We start from the raw sequence: 17,823 nt of genomic DNA on the forward strand, positions 1-17,823 counted from the left end.
TGTTTATTTGGCTCGTCGGAGTGAAGCGGCCAATTATATTTTTATTTTTGTGGCCACAATGCACGCGAGCAACGGTACAGGCCTGCAACGAGGGGTGAGCGTGATTGTGTGTGTGGGCCCACGTGAGTTAATGTGTTTATTGGTCAATTTAAAACTGCTGTAGAATTTTCCTAAGAGGGGTTCCGGGTTCGATTTATTGTTATTCCTTTTCTGTAAAGCGCAGTGCATATACATGTAAGTAGATTTGATGGTGCATTTACAAAAGTGTTAAAACCATATTGAAAGACCTTTGATTTATTATTGGTTGAAAAAAAAACTGTACTCAACTGCTATTTTCATATTCATCTGTGGGTTGTCATGCAATTTTGAAAAGTACATTAAAGTCACAAAAAAAAAGTAATGGTTATAGCTAAACAGAGGAAATAGTGTGTGGTGCTAAAGGGTGTTAAGAGAGTTCCCTTATAATTAGTCCAGAGACTGCAAAGTTCGAACCCGAGTACCCGCCCTAAGAGCTCAGGTACTTCATTTCTGAAAGGGAAGAGGGTGCTAAACACACAAGTGAACAATTAATACAATGAACCATGACAACATAGCACATGAGAAGATCACATGAAGGGATAAGGGAATCAAACATGTTCATAAGCCAGTTCATAAGCCAGTAACACAGTGTTCTTTTTTTTTTATTAGAGATGGAAATGTTTTACTTCTGTTTCACCAGCTTGTGGTTATAAATGAATGCTTATTAGTGTAGTTGTGGGTGGTGGCTGTCAAAAATTGATATAGAAATTAAGATATGACTGGCATAAATATAAAACTGCATTATTTAAATTTTTCTGTTCCTCTTTTTGATTTAGTAAGTCTATTAGCGTTAGATTCCACACTGCCTCTTCAGTCTGTTTACTTTAGTCTGTCACTGCCCCCAACTGATTGATATTAAATACAACTCCTAGGTGCAATTAAACTTTAAATAAAGTGTTGCTGAATCATTTTTCAATCTCACGTTATTGCTTTACTTCATCAATCAGTTTATAATATCTGAATATTTTATATTGAACTATTCTATTCATAATAAATTAGTTACTTTCTTTTATTTTGGTAGGATATTAGTAAATACTAGTTATGTTTAAATGTTTTCCCGGTACATTTTTGCCATGTCTCCTTATTATACTGCCTTTTTAAAGGGCTTGTTTTGCTCTTTTTGTGATATCTGGCAACCCGTCACCTGGAGCTTTAATCAAAAGAAGTTCAGAAGTGTCAAGTTCGTCAAGTTCATCAAGTTCATAAGTGACTAGGAGAACAGCAGTATGAAAACCGAACAGCAGCTAGCCTACTGTTAGTGTTGACTAAATAGTGTAAATTATACACACCTTGTAACTGCGTCATTATTTTACATAGCCCGGTGAACACTGACACACTGCGCTCCCTCTCAGTGCGTGTGCACGCGCCATGTCTTTTGCATCGGTAAAATGCGATCGGTTATTTTGAGCGACAAGTTGTAATCATGCATTGAATCAACGGAAGATTTTATCAGCTGGTTCAGTGGCCAATTGTTTGGAGTTAGAAATATATAACTCGCGCTGCATATTTAGTAATTTTGCCTCAGATACAGGATTATACATTCGGCGGTACAGGACCGCAGGTTGTTCATTACCACGGCAACCGCTTGCATGTCATGCTGAATTCGACTTTCGTGTTTAAAAAGTAACTATACATAAGAGACGGAAAGATGCAGATAACTATACATTATTTAAAGGGACATTGTGTAGGAATTTCTCCCATCTAGTGGTGAAATTGTATTTTGCATTCAAACGAATAATGCTCTCCAGCGCCTCACTTTTTCAAATGCGCGTTGCATCTACGGTAGCCGTTATGTACCTAAAAGCTATGACAGGATGTCTTATAATAGCACTTCGAGTTTTTCTTCGGGTGAACATGTTTGTTATTTAAAACAAACTGAAACTTGAAACAACGAAAAAAAGAATGTTACAGTATGAACTACTGACTGTCAAAAACATTAACTATGGTAATTAGTACACTGTAAAAACTAAAGGAGCCTCAAATATCCTGTCGGATACTCAAGGAACTTCAAAATGTAATTTAAGTGCCTCAAAGCTCTTTCTCCTATAGTAGGGTTACTGGAGGAGCATTGACATTCTTTGAGGTTCTTGCTGGAACTTATGGGATCCTTTAAGCACTTTGTATTTAGTTCAGAGGTTCTGGAGTCACCTTTTCATTACCATGAGACCTCGAAGTGCTTTGGGGGAAAATAGAGGAACTTGAATGCGATAAAAGGGTTATTGGAAGATCTTTTAACATTTAAGTGGTTCCTGGAAGATCTCTTATGTTAAAGCCAGCATCTGGAGGAACCCAATGGTTCTATGAGGCCAAAATGAGAATATTATCCTATTATTATTATTATAGGCTACTTAAGTTTGATTCAGTATAGCCTACATACCCAGGTGAAAAAAGACGTACTATTAAAAATGTACTTGAGTGTGTTTTTAGTAGGCCTACAATACAAATATACTTTAATGCATTTTTAATACATTTAACAGTAGCCTACGTCTTTTTCACCTAGGTAGCTTACATTTATTTAGTATCTATAGGCCCATTTTGTTGATTAATTTAAACCTTAAACAACAACACTAAATTATAATAATATTAATAAGAAGAATTCATTAATTATTATTGAATAAATAATAGTAATAAAATAATAATTTTTACCTACTTCTTCATATATTATTATTTGAAGAAGAAGAACTAGGAGGAGAAAAGTTTTATTCTGTCACGAAACTGCTGCTATTCCTCTGCTGTCGTCGCTTCAGTGATCCTCGCGCTGCTCGCGCGCAACAAAGCTCAGCTGATCGACGTCATCGGGTAACGGCTCCTCTCATCAAAGCTTCCGCCGTTTGATCGGCTCTCCGTTACAAGGTTTGTAAACTCGCCAAATAAATATAAATACAGAGTCAACTCACTATATATTCAAACACACATATATATAAACTAAATTGATTATACATTACTACTTTTTTACAGTGTTTACCACTCGTTTATTGCACAGTATCTGGTATGAAGGTTTTAGCCGCGATGCTAACTACGTTGATCTAACGTAAGTTAATGAACAAATGGAAATTATTGTCTTAGATTGATTTAGTCATTCAATTCAACATATTCTGTAAAACTGTGTCTTCAAATTGCTGAGATAGCCTAACTAATGTAGCTGATTCCTGCTGTCGTCATTGGCGTTTGTTATGAATAACAAAAGCAGGTTAATATAGTTTGGTCTGTTTTTGTTTAGCCTAACTTTACTTACTACAGGTGCCCTCATTCTCTTAAATACCATTTTAAAGCCATTTACTGGTCAATAAATATTATGTTGTGAATAATCAGCTTTGTTCTTTTGTTTCCCCAGAACAACCAGTACATTTCTAAAATAATCTTAACATTTCAGAGGCAACATTGAATTACAGTAAGTTACCTATACACCACATGCAAGTACCTTATTACTATGAACTTTCTCTGTGTGAAATTGTATTGTTTGACTGTGTACTTTTTTAATAAGTTATTCTCTGAAAATCTTCCCTCATGCTCTCAAATCTCATTCATGTTACTCAGAAAAATAATATCACAGGTTTGGAGCTAATAATGCTATGCATTTTTTATAGGCTATAAGTTACCTTAATCATATGCATTTGAATATAAGACATTTGAACCCTGAGTTATAACTTAAAGTTTAGTATTTTTCGACAAAAAAAAAGGAAAAAGCTATTATATGACTTCCGAAGACTTACAACACAACCCATAACACATGAGTTGTGAACTCATTGACTATTTTTAGGATCTTTTCTGGGACATTTTTGGAGCTTAACCATTTTTACATAAATTGTTGCATTGAATTGAACTAGACAAGTGTACATAAGAATAGTTTGAATGAATTACAAAAAAATGTATGCTTGTGTTTCATGCAGTGATATTGAATGGTGACGGGTTGCATTATGCCTGAGATCTGCTTTCGGGTTCCACAGAGAGAAAGTCAAACAGGTTTGGAACGTCACAAGGCTGAGGAAATTATTTAATAACTTTAATAACCTTACTAACAGTAAATTTTGTACTTTGCAGGGATCTCGGTAAGCTGAAATACAAGTTTGATCAAGAATAAAAATCCTCCTGTAGACCTGAAAATCACTGAACCATCCACCAGAAAAGAGGAAAAGCAAACAGAAAATGAAGCTGATGCACCTTTTCACTTTTCTAACTCGTTAAGTACCTCACGTGTCCCTTGTGAAGATTTTATAATTGATTGCATTTTATGTTGCAGCGAGTAAAGGTGCATCACATTTGTGAATTTCGTGAAATTACACAGGCAAAAAGACAAAATTGCTGATCGTGTGGATTCTTATTGAAATGACTGAATTCACCAGTGAACATTCACAGAACAACAGATCATTTTACTGCACCTTAACTCTTGTTAAAATGGAAAATGTTTTCTGCTTGTTGTGACATAAGGAATACTGTTTCCGGGTCGAAGCCTCTACTTCTACTTGCTCTATTTTGTTTCTAGATATTGAGAATACTCAACAACCATTTATGGGAACTGTTGATTCAAGTCACACATTTAAGCTTTTCAAAAGGCATAGTGTTCATTTCAGTCTCCAGTCTCACGGCATCCCAGACTTCAACATTTTATGATTCAAAATAGCTGAATAACTAACCATCTGAGATTTCGGAATAGAGATAAAGGTTAGGATCCTAATTTTCAGGAATATTACAGCACAATGAGTGCATATTAGCACTGTTTGTTGTTTGTTTTTGGCATCTGATAGAGCTTTTGGACTTGGAAACAGTGACGTCAGACTTAACAAGCGGACTGAAACACATGTTTTAAAATTAAGTGAAGATGGACATTTTTAATTAGTCAAAATTGTAATTTTTTACATTGATTTATTACATGGAACATGTGTTTTCCATGCATTTTGATGAGATGTCTTTTCTTGTGTAGCCTATTGTATACACATGGTTGATTATTCATGTTACTTATGTATTATACCATTTTTTTTGTGTGTGTGTATTCATTGATATTAATCTATTACTAGCTTTTTTTTTCAAGTGCATGGAAGTGTATGTATTAAAATGGATCTAAAATATGTAATAAACAATTCTTATTTTGTATTTGGTTCAGTTTGTTATAGAAGTTATATTATAATAGAAGTTAATGGTGGTAACCATAGTAACAACATGAAATTAATTTAATACAAATAAAATAAAATTGAAATTTGGTTCCTGGAGGCACCCACAGTGGTTCCACACAGTGCCTTATATAAGAGTTCCTCAGGAAACCTGTGTGGTTCCTCAGAGAACCGCCCCTTTTTAAAGGGTGCCTAGAGGATCTACAGACGGTTCCGCCGGTGTGGCAAAGTGCAGAACCCCAAAAGGTTCCTCCAGGCACCTTTTATTTTTACAGTGTAGTAATGCCTTCTTTACTCGTTATATTTTTTGAAGTATGTGCATTGTTAGATATCATCATCATCAGAGCCTTCTCTAACGTTACTTTACTCAATAGCTGCTATTCATCAAAGAGCCTGTTTAACTTTTAACTATAAATGTTCGACTGTCTATATAATAAAGTACACAACCAAGCAATGAAAAAAAAGCTTGTAATTAAGACTGTAACATTGACTTACCTGTCGAGAAGAAAGCAGGCAACTTCAGCGTCTCTTTTGAAAGCTTTCTCCTGCATTAGCTATCCTGACAGTAACCCTTGTTTTTGTAATCTCCGGTCACGTTTCCTTTTACGATCTATTTTGGACTTTTTCGACGACGAGGACTCCTTATCCTGTGACTCATATGTATGTATGAATGAACGGTGTATAAATAACCGTGCAGTGCAGCCTTTTAAACTTGCCGCGGCAGTGACAAGCGCCTCTCACTGCTCTGCGCCTCCGCTTCTGCTGGCTTCAGTCACGTGACGCTGGCTCTGAACGAAACGCGTTGTGGAAACGCGTTGGCCTAGTACTTTTTGTCCCTCTCTGCTATTATAGTTTTTCAAGATGGCGGAACTACATGGAAGCCTCCGTGGACTTACCCGTCCCATGTATATAAAGATAATAAATTCTTCGTTTACGAGGATTAGTCTGAACATTGGCATAGGTATTTGTACACCATTGAGGGCATATTTATGAATAAAAATATAGATTTTAGATAATAAAATACCTAAAAAGCTACACATTGTCCCTTTAAGGTTATTTCTATTCGTTACGATATTGATATATGAACTGTTGTTGTCAAGTAAGCTTCATGCTTTCCCCGTTGTGAACGTGCCCTCCTCTAAACTGTAGCCTACGGGTGCTGCACTGCTCTAGTTGACTGCTGCGCCTTTCCCCCCGAAAATATCACGTTAACAATAACCCTTTAGAAAACGTAATTCCTTTGTGGACCTGCTTTCTCCATGTTTCTTTGACAAATCTCAGTATCTCAGTGTCTCACGCACGCTGCATGCGAGTTAACCACGCCCACTTATTTACATGTCACGGTATACACGGGAATAAAAAAAATCTGTTACGGTTGACATTTTCTACCGCGGTAACGATATATTATACCGCCCAGCCCTACACCAAGGTAATGACATTGAAAGGATAATTTCTTGGTAATGTCATTGCTAAATTAGACTAATTTGGACAGTCACACTAAAAGTGTTGTCTTAAAGGATTAGTTCACCTCAAAATGAAAATTTCCTGACAATTTACTCACCCCAATGCCATCCAAGATCTTCATGTCTTTCTTTCTTCAGTGGAAAAGAAATTACGTTTTTTGAGGAAAACATTTCAGGATTTTTCTCCACACAATGGACTTCAATGGCAAGGAAGGAGTAGGAAGCTGAGGAATAGGGTCTTAACTAGCGAAACGATAGGTTAATTTTACGGTAAGTGGTTGGCAACTTTGCTGCCAGACTTTTTACCGTTATTTTATGCTTTTTTTTTTTTTTTTACAGTGTAAAACTTTTATTTTATGGGTTTTTCCAATATTATAATGACCAAACACCTTTAATAAAGTTATGGCACTAAAAGTTCTACTGAGAAACACTGTTATTTTACAGGTATTTCCTAAATTATTACAATCAAACACCTTTAAAGGCACAATATGGGATTTTTTCTCCACTAGGGGTCGCTAACCTATTTACAATAACAAAGGCGTAGATTGATGACGCAACATTTGCTATGAATTATGGATTTTGTCGTCAACGTCAAGCCGACCGATCTAATAATGTATATGGATTACTGAATACATCGATGCTTTTATCATGACTGTGATATGAAGCAGTTCGGGATTGCTAAGAGACAGCTATCAGCTCCAAACGCGATGCGAGTCCCGCGGATATAAAAGGAATATGGACATTCCATTCTACCGAACTACACGCAGAATTACTACTCACAGGTCAGTTTATTAGACAAATTAAACTTGTGAGGTAACGCAGCGCTGTTTCACTTGGTCTAACATTACACTATCACTCTAAACTGCATTTGAATGTGTTGAAATGTATGTGTTAACATTAGTTTGTCTGTATGAGACTAGCAGTAAGCTAGCTAGATCAACATTAGAATAACATACAGATCATATTCTAACATTTTATCATTGTTGAACTATATAACCTTGATTAGTTTTATGTAAATGTGCTCACCTGTTTAATAAAGTACATGTAGGAGTTGTCGAAGTCTCGGACGTGGAGCTCTCGTTTATATAGTGTCCATGGGAGCTCTCGACATCTCGAAAACACCGCGCTGATATTGATTCTCGGTTTAGTTCTCCTTTTTTATCCAAAGTCTGCTTGCCATGGTCCATAATGTTTGAACGAAACAACAACAGCGTGCAAATAGACATTGCGAACTACACAGTTGTCCGCGTCAGTTTGGTTACTATCAGAGGGCTCTGGTTCATAGCTCTGGTTGCCATGGCAGCACGAGCGGAAACCAGAGACAACACGGATATGACGGCATTGACGGCGACAAAACGGAAATAAAGACACGGTCCGTGTCTTAGAATTAAAATATTAATTTCTCTGGATTTAGAAGTTAATTGGAACTGTCGGGATAATGTAAATACACAACTTTAAAAAATATATAACATGGATATAGTGATTTTTTATATTTTTAAATAAAAAAAAATACATATTGTGCCTTTAATAAAGTGACGGCACTAAAAGTTCTACTGAGAAACAGGTGCAATGTGTGTTTTTTCTGAGGATCTAATGGCAGAAATGCAATATAAGATCCATAACTATGTTTTCAGTGGTGTATAAAGACCTTACTTAATGAACCGTTATGTTTGTATTAACTTAGAATGAGTCATTTATATCTACATAACCACGGCCACCCCTTTCTATGAAGGTCGACATATTGTGACGTCATGTTTCTACCGTAGCCGACAGCGAACAAACAGCGCTACAGATCGCGTTTCGTCACTAACTCGATTGACAAACAGCGGAAAAAGACGCAGCAGCAGAGTTTCATGAAAATGAATGTGACTGACCACAGTTATTCTATCGGACAAGAGCCGAAGGAGGGTAAATCTGACTCGAAGAAGAGAAAATATGACGAATCAAGAAAAAGAAGGGAGAAAAAGAAGCAAAAATCACTTCCCTCTACCTCTCCCTCTTCTACCTCAGGTACATAGTCAGGTTGTCCCTGACTCTGCAAACGTGGAAAAAAACATGCTGTCTGAACGACGCCACGGACATCGTGACGTTAGCTATTTACCCTTACCTAGCTGCTTTGATGCTCTTATCCATAATTAGCTCTTATCTTTTACTAACTAGCATGGAAAAAAAGCTATGCTAAACTCATTGAATAAAAGACAAACACAATGATGAACAAGTAAAAATAACAATCGCAATAACATGTGGTTTAACTGAACAATTAAGTAAATATAATTTAATATAATATAAAGCAACCTCATGGCTTGACTTTATACTCTCTGCAGACTCCGACTCCGACATCTTTTTATCATAAGTCGGCCACCGTAGCTTCTCATTCGAGTTTGAAAAGACAGGGAGCGGGCGTCAGTGAATGGCTGTTTGCAATTCACAAAGATCACCACTAGATGCCGCTAAAAATCACACACTGCACCTTTAACAGACCTTTCCTAAATTATAACGATCAAACACATTCAATAAATTGTCAAGACGTGCTCAAGAATGTAATAAAACAGTTTTATTTTAGAAGACAAAATAAGTCTGTAAAAAAAAAAAACTGTATAAAACTGATTAAAATCATCTCAAACTTTAATTTGCAGCACTTGTGTTTACATATAATTTAATAGTATTTAAACAATGTAAACTTGTAATCTAAATAAAATGGAATTATTCAGACCCCTGGGGGTCACATAGTTCTGATATTAAATATTATATGGTCTTTACATTCAGAATCCTTACTATACAAGTTTATTAATAAGTTAAATCAAAACATACAACAAAAGTGTACCAGAAGTGACAGATACAGCAAATAAACAGCAATCCAGCATACGGCCAGTAATCAGCTTGGAGCATCTGGGAAGAAGAAAAAAAAGGACACACTATGATTCTCTCAAAATGATTTCAATTATTTTTGTTTCCTTTAAACATGCTTAATACATTTTTATTTAAATTGTCTGTTTGTCTTCTGATTTGTCTGGTATCTAAAACTTATGTCCAATTGAAAAATGTGCATCACCAAAAGAAGGAACATGTAGATTCACAACAATGAACATTATTTTCCAGAGGTATCATTGCAAGGTAAACGCCTAAAAATGCCAATTTGTATTACAAAATAAAACCAACAATATTTGTATTAGCTGGAGGTGTTTTCAGACTGCTGTGATATGGGTAAGGAGGGTCTTTCTCTCATTCTCCAGGGAATTAAATATATGATATGCATTTAAAAAAAAAAAAGGTATATTCTCATTGTGTGAGATTTATTAAAGTAGGCTACTTGAGATAGTTCACCCAAAAATGAAAATTCTGTCATCATTTACTCACCATCATGTCTTTTCAAACCTGAAATGTCTCTCTTTTGTCAAGCATTAAAATTTGATATTTTTGAAGAATGTTGGCAACCAAAAAAAAGCATAAAGGTTTGGAACAACATGAGGGTGAGTAAATTATTTGGGAGAATTTTCTTGTTTGCCTGACTGTGAAATATCCCTTCAGTTCATGTGTGCCGAACTCCTGGAGGGCCAGTGTCCTGCAGAGTGTAGCTCCAAACTGTGTCTGGTTATCCTGAAGATCTTGATTAGCTGGTTACGGTCAGTTTAATTAGGGTTTGAGCTAAAATCTGCATGACAGTGGGCAAATTCCAATCAAAAGTGAGCATCCCTATGCCCTGGGGATTTTAATATATGCTTAGTAAGGGGCCGTTTACACGACTCAGTTTCCAACTAAAATGGTCTCGGTCTAAACTACTGAAATGTGAATCTGTGAAAACGGTAAAGGCATGCATATGCGTATTATGCGTTTAGTCTATAGGCATGCGTGTGTGAATGCGAATGTGCACAGGTGTAGTCTTTCTTTACAGAGTGACATTACCAGTTACTTTGTGGCATGGATAAAACAGCGATTTAGACGTTTTCGCCGATCTGTGCGAACGGGAATCGTTTTAATAACGTTGTCATCTACAAAGAAAAAACGTTTCTGTTTTTAGTACATCGTTGTTGTGTAAAGTACCTAAGTTTGTGTGTTCTTGACGTCTTTTCTTTGAACCCTGCAGGTAGTTACATTTAACGTATCTATTAATAGTTTTACCTATGGAACTTTATATGAAATGTATGATGAAAATGTGTGTAATATAGCAAACCCAAACAAACAACTCAAAGTATTCTGTTAAATTGAACTCTTCCACCATATCTAGTTTTAAAATGAATCACGGGGACTTGCCATCCTAGGTCACATTACCATAAATATAAAATAAAATTACTATAAGATAAAATTACTTCAGTTAATTTACCATCGCATTTACCCTTTGCTAACGCATTTGTGGACGGGGATTCTCCCCTCATTTACTCTCCCTTATGCCGTCCAAAAGGTATATGATTTTCTTTCTTCAGATGAACACAAATTTTAGAAAAAATAAACTAGACTTTTAGAAAAATGATCCGTCTCTTGTGTTCGTGTGTCGAATAATGCAAGTGAATAGACAACAAAATGCTAAAGGTCAAAAAAGTCCAAACACACATCCTGACAATAATCCAAGAGCATTGTAAAGCTCATTTGATAAGTGCAGAAAACTTCCTGTGTGAACAACACAGCAGCTGTTTGTAGGCTGAATGTAGTTTCTGGAGCATGCACTTGCATTATATTGGCTTGCAATAAATGGATCATTTATCAAAAAATCTCTGTGGAAAGAAAGTCAGATATACATCTGGGATGGCACGAGGGAGAAAAAAATATATAACTTTTTTTGTTTTATATAGCCTACTGCAGTGGATACTTACTACTGAATGATGGGCTTGTTTCTCTGTTGGTGCTTGTTCTGCTCCGTAAACATTGTTCCAATGCTTGATCTAAAAAATATTTAAAAAAATAAAATAAAATTTAAAAGTGTGTTAATTATTACCTGTGTGTTAACAGACTATTGATCAGGGTGACATAGGACCATTTTTTAATGTGTTCCTTGAGTGTTATATAAATCTGGAGAACCCTTACTAACATTAACCAGAGTTTTGCTACTAACCAAATGGTAATGAAGTATTGTAATCAATCCACCATAAAAACATGGTTTCTAAACTTTTACTATAATAAAAACCAAGGTTAATTTAGCAAAGAACCCTGGGAACATGTCCTTAAAAGAACAGCTCATCCAAAAAAATAGAGTTCTCTCTTTATTTACTCCATGTTGTTCCAAAACTGTATGCATTTCTTTTGTAGAACCTTAATTAAGATATCTTGAGAAATGCCTTCATTGTTTTGTTTTCTTTTCCCATACAATGTGGGTTCCAATGTTGTTTTATTCCCAACATTCTTGTGTTTCACATAAGTCATACAGGTTTGAAAATACTTTTACTTTCATTTTGAAAGGACATTAATTTTTGGGTCAGCTAGGCCTGTAAACTCAAGAAGATAAAATATTGTCTGGAGGGTTTGAACCAGTGTGCCTTTGAGCAGAGTTTACATGTTCTGCCTCTATTTCACGTGTATTTTAATATAACAATACTCACCGCATCTGAAGATCATGTGGCTGGATCATATTTATTCCCAAAATTCCTGGATCATGAGGGAAACACATACACAGCAATATTAGCTATTTGTATATAGCATTTTACTAACAGAGAATTTTGCGAAAGCTTGCAAAATTGTACTCACCAACTTCAAAACATATTATGATGACTGATCGGTAACGTTAGGCCTAACGTTATAACGTATCCCGCGATCAACAACTATTCAAAAGCCTAGTTTGCATAATCTTCTAGAGTCAAAGAGTGTGGTTCGAGTCCCTCTCTGTCAAAAGAGACAATAATGTTCTCAGTCATTGTAGAGCTCCTATGCCGTTTTTTTTTTTTTAAGTTAACGTTAGATGACAATATTTAGCAACACATAACATTAGCATGATACGTTGAAACATGTACTAATATCGATATTGCTCTAATCGCGTTTAGATTCTCAATTTAACACACTATCAGTGGCGGTTCTACATTGAATTACACCCTGGGCGAGACCCCTTTCGAGCGCCCCCCTGCCCCCCTACTCCCCCCCCCCCCCCCCCCCCCCAATATAATTTTTGTTACCCCATTGGCAGATAATGTTTTGCTTGTTTTAAGCAAAAAATAAATTTTTATTTATTTCCCCAGAAAACAAGACTTAATATCTTATGTAATTTTACTACTTTAGTAAAACAACGTTATGCATCTTTATTTAAGAAATGTTTGATATTTGGACTGGAAACAAGACAAAAATACTAAGTAAGAAAAGCATTTTTGCAGTGTTATAACTGAACTTGCAACAGTTTTGTTGCAAAGAACAATATTATGGTGAAATTAGATCTCGTGTTTGAGTTAAAAACGAATTATTGTTAAGCATAGCAAGAATCATAGAAAAAAGGCTAACAAATAAGAGTTATACCCACCAATTAATATTGCCCCTTCATTCATGACATGGATACCGTAATCATATAGAGTAAACATAGTTGCATTGCATACCTTTATCTTTCGCTCGTTTCTAAATTGGGCACCTGATGGCTTTGACCTTTCTTGTCCATCTCTTATTTGGCCCTCGACATCGACAATCAACAGATCCCCTGATCCCCCCATAACTGTCACTCACGCTCACGAGTCACGACCAGAAGTCAAGACTAAACCAATTCACCTTGGTGGTGGTGACCAAGTAATCGTTTTGTATTACCTATTTTTATTAGCCATTCAGACCATTCAGAAAAACAAAAATGTGCAGGAAATATAGAGGCCCGTATTTATAATTTTATGAATGAAATGTGCGTTATCTGGAAGAAAGTCGAGGTGTGACTGATAACTTCGATAACTATATGGATCCCCCCCCCTTGTCCGTTCCATTTGGGAGAGACCCAGAGGTGAACTGTCATCCGCGCCCGCGCCTCCGCGCCCCCTCCCCTTTCCCCTTCTCAAACAAACAGCTTCTGTGCACGGCATCTTCTCAGCAAGCAGGGGGCGCAAATTTGGCAATTCCCCACACAGTGAAATGATAGATAATAGAAAACCGCTTCGCGGCGCAGATTTTTATTTTTTTTTCTGCTCGTGCCGGCGGTGCCGCCCCCCCAAAAATGCCGCCCCGGGCGATTGCCCGGTTCGCCCGTGCCTAAAACCGCTACTGCACACTATATTTTGATGTAACGTTAGCAGAATTGTTTTTATAAAATAAAAAGTTATTTAACGTTACCTTCCGCAGATTGCAATATGTCCGTTACACGTTGTTAAAATGCGTTGTCCATATTCCTTGTTTGTTCTTCATTTACATCCAGCGACTCGCTCAAAATAAAAATGTAGCAGTCCGATGTAAAATAATCCATGTTTTAAACAATATTTGCCACAGAACCGACGTATGCTAGTAGCCTACTGAAGATCCCGAGCAGCAGCACACACACCCACTGACCCACTCACTCCAACAGACGTATTCAAACTTAACCTGTAAAAGGCGCGCATAGTTGTCATTGGCCAGATTCCTGGATGACAGTCTGAATAACCAATCATGCTCAAAACAACTCGGAGAGACAGCCAATAGTGTGGTAACATTGCAATTACAGGAAAAGATGACATGTTTTTAAAATAAAAAATATACACGTGCTATTTATTTAGCTGTATTTGTAGGCTGGCTGTTATATTTATTCAATTGGTTAAATGGTGTTTTCATTGCAGTGTATGATTAAAAATTAAAATTAAATAACTTATATACACTCTAAAAAATGCTGGGTTAAAAACAACCCAATTTGGGTTATTTGGCAACCCAGCGCTGGGTAAATATTGGACAGAACACATGCTGGGTTATTTTGACCCAGCAGGTTGGGTTTTTATACATTAACCCATCTGCTGGGTTGTTTTTAATCAGTGCTGGGTCAAACAACCCCCATGCTACAGGTTATTCATTTTAGATAATAATAATAAAAAAACGAATAAAAAAATAAAAAAATATTAATAACAATAATAACACTACTGTTTATTGATTCAATTAAAGTGTTTATTCCAGGAAATTAATATAATCATAAATACATTCATGTTAAAAAAAAAACAGACATCTGCAACATAAACGGAGGCCCACATCATTTGTGCTAAAATGTTGGTATGTTAAAAGATTATAAAATGGTAAGATTCTCAAAATTCAAAACTCTACTCTTATAAACTGTAAAATGGCCTATAGCTAAAGATTCTCTTCACAAAGAATACAATAAAAAACACATAAGTACATACATTGCAATTCACTTAAATAAGCAATCATTTAGTCCTGTGCAGCAAAAATGTGAAGCACATAAAAACCCTGCGTATAAACAGTAAGTACATACATTGCAATTCATTTTAAATAAGCAATAATTTAGTCCGGTGTAGCAAAATAAAAACATGAAACTCTATACCTATAAAAATTATCTTCACAAAAAAAAAAGAACAAAAAAAAGAAACTGAGTCAACTGTTCCAGAGTTTCCCCATTCACCAAAAAACTGTCCAGCCATTCCAAGCTCCAAGACAAAGGGGAAGGGTTTTGCTTCTCTCTGCCTTTCCAGGTAAAGCACCATGTTGGTTCCAGACTAAATGAGGGAAAGACAATATCAGACACAGATAATTATTTAAAAGTGTCTTAGGTTTTCATAAGAGCAGTCTTAAATTAGTTAAATACCGTCTTAAATTAACTTAAAGAATTAGTTCACCCCAAAATATAAATTTCCTAATCATTTACTCACCCCAATGCCATCCAAGATATCAATGTCTTTCTTTCTTCAGTGGAAAAGAAATTAAGTTTTTTTGAGGAAAACTTAAAAACAGAGGCACAACAGAGAAAACAGAGTGGACTTAAATGGCAACCAACTATCCCAATGTTCAAAGAAGGTTCAAATGTCAGTCTCAATGCAGCTTCAGAGTCTCTACACAATCCCAGTCGAGAAATAAGGGTCTTATCTAGCGAAACGATTGGTCATTTAAAAAACAAAAACAAAAAAACATTTATATACTATTAAACCACAAATGGCCGATGGTTTCGCTAGATAAGACCCTTATTTCTCGACTGGGAGTGTGTTGAGACTCTGAAGCTGCATTGAGACGGACATTTGAACCTTCTTTGAACGTTGGGATAGTTGGTTGTCATTAAAGTCCATTCTGTGTAGAATAATCCTGAAATGTTTTCCTCAAAAAACTTAATTTCTCTTCCACTGAAGAAAGAAAGACATGGATATCTTGGAAGACATTAGGGTGAGTAAATTATTAGGAAATTTTCATTTTGGGGTGAACTAATCCTTTAAAGAGTTGTGAGAAAATGAAATGCGTGTCAGATCCAAGCAGCAATAACCATAAACCATTAAAACGATTTATCGTGCAGCCCTACAAACAGGTGTAAAGAAATGAGCATGCTCTTTTTGTCCCTTGTTGTTTTACTTACCGGTTGTACATCAATGAATGAGGTTCTTGCCTCTTGAACAGTTGGCCGAAAGGTTTTGTGGCCAATCTTGTACGCAGGCGGGGGAAGAATGACAGGCAGGATTGTAAGTGCTAGTATGCCTTTGGAATCTAAAAATAGAAAAATGGCAAATTAGAACTTGTTCGTTCATCAGCTTTTAAATTAAGCAAAGTGCATTTCTAACTAAGGTCAACTTAGAATGAGTGAAATTAGCTTAAATATATAACAGTTAAATATGTACTCTGGTAATCTGAAAACATTTAGTGTTATTAAAGGTATAGTTCACCTTAAAATGCAAATTTACTCACCCTCATGTCAAATTTACTCGCCTCATTTACTCACCCTCACGTTGTTCCAAACCTGTACAAGTTTCTTTCTTCTGCTGAACACAAAAAGATTTTTTAAAGAATGTCAGTAACAAGATAGTTGACGGTAGCCACTGACTTCCATAATAGGAAAAAAGTACTATAAAAGTCAATGGCTACTGTTAACTGTTTTGTTACCAACATTTTTTTAAATATCTTCTTTTGTGTTCAGGAGAAGAAAGCCATTCAGGTTTGTAATAACATGAGGGTGAGTAAATGACGACAGAATTTTCCTTTTCAGGTGAACTATCCCTTAAAGCAGTGCTTTTCAAACCCATCCTTTTTTTTTCCTCTCCATTCTGTCACCTGATGGAGTGTGGGTTCCTTGCCACTGTTGTCTCTGGCTTGCTTAGTTAGGGGCACTTAATTTTCAACAATATTATTGATTTAATTGCACTGACAATATCAGATGAGAACTGAACTGAACTGAATGACTCTTTAAGCCGGTTTAAGACCAAATTGTACTTCAGTAACTACTTTGATTATCTTTACATAGTTTCTGAACGTAACTGAACTGACTTCAAATGAACAATGACAGTTTTTGATAAGAATTGTACTGAGCTGGGGTGCGTTTCCCGTACAACTATATAGCTCGCTGCTTAACTACCATAGTACGATGCATCGTTGGAGAAATCAACTAGCTAGTTACGACTGTTTCCCGAAACCGTCTGTCGCAAAGTATCGTTCAACCACGTTGGTTTATGACGTCTCGCACGTGGTGGACTAATAACTTATTTTAATTAATCTGTTTGAGATCGAATTAACGCTAGATTTTGTCATATAAGTTACAGACATGGCATCTGAAGACCATTTCTAATTTTTCTCAGTTATTTTGCTTTATTACCAGACTCAATATTTGGCTCGTTCTTACATAGTAGAGCACGTTCGCACATGCGCAGTCTTCAAAAACGGTGCTTTTAATCTCTTGACAAACTAAAAGACATAAATTACATTTGTATGTATTCTAAATAAATAACACGGGTTGTACTGAATGTCAGCTTGCTTATTTTGCTAAAGATAAGGATTTATTCAGTCTACATCTAATGTAAACTAGAAACTATGCTTCTAACGACAGCTCGAGAGCTGTCGTTCCAACCACACAAGTTTGCGATGCTGTTTGCGAACGTTCGTTTGAACGATGGTTTCGGGAAACACCAAATCGTTGAACTATGCTGATAACGACGGAACTTGCGACCATAGTTGGCTAACGATGCTTTCGGGAAACGCACCCCTGGACGATGACATCACTGTTTTCTGCAGAAATGCTTAGCCAAATTGAACTAAGACGCACGCACCCAAACACAGAGAACATACTGCAGCATAATAAAATATTTTATGTAAAGCTACCTTTCGAAAATGACTAACAA

General features: G+C 36.1%; 3 long non-coding RNA genes across 3 annotated transcripts in view; 1 reads left to right on the plus strand and 2 right to left on the minus strand.

Moving 5' to 3' along the window:
* The window catches only part of LOC309505519, a 259,401-nt gene that overhangs the window by 152,821 nt on the left and 88,757 nt on the right, over positions 1-17,823 (minus strand). The gene's annotated exons all lie outside the window — the stretch shown is intronic.
* LOC309505518 lies at positions 2,772-4,182 on the plus strand. Its single transcript, XR_014208468.1, has 4 exons — positions 2,772-2,931; positions 3,037-3,109; positions 3,413-3,469; positions 4,120-4,182. It is a non-coding gene; the product is annotated as an uncharacterized lncRNA (long non-coding RNA).
* LOC309505374 lies at positions 9,401-12,385 on the minus strand. Its single transcript, XR_014208409.1, has 3 exons — positions 12,181-12,385; positions 11,458-11,526; positions 9,401-9,538 (listed from the first exon to the last, which is right to left on the minus strand). It is a non-coding gene; the product is annotated as an uncharacterized lncRNA (long non-coding RNA).

The sequence above is a fragment of the Leuciscus leuciscus genome (assembly GCF_965113295.1).
Source record: "Leuciscus leuciscus genome assembly, chromosome: 9".
Classification (NCBI taxonomy): Eukaryota; Metazoa; Chordata; class Actinopteri; order Cypriniformes; family Leuciscidae; genus Leuciscus; species Leuciscus leuciscus.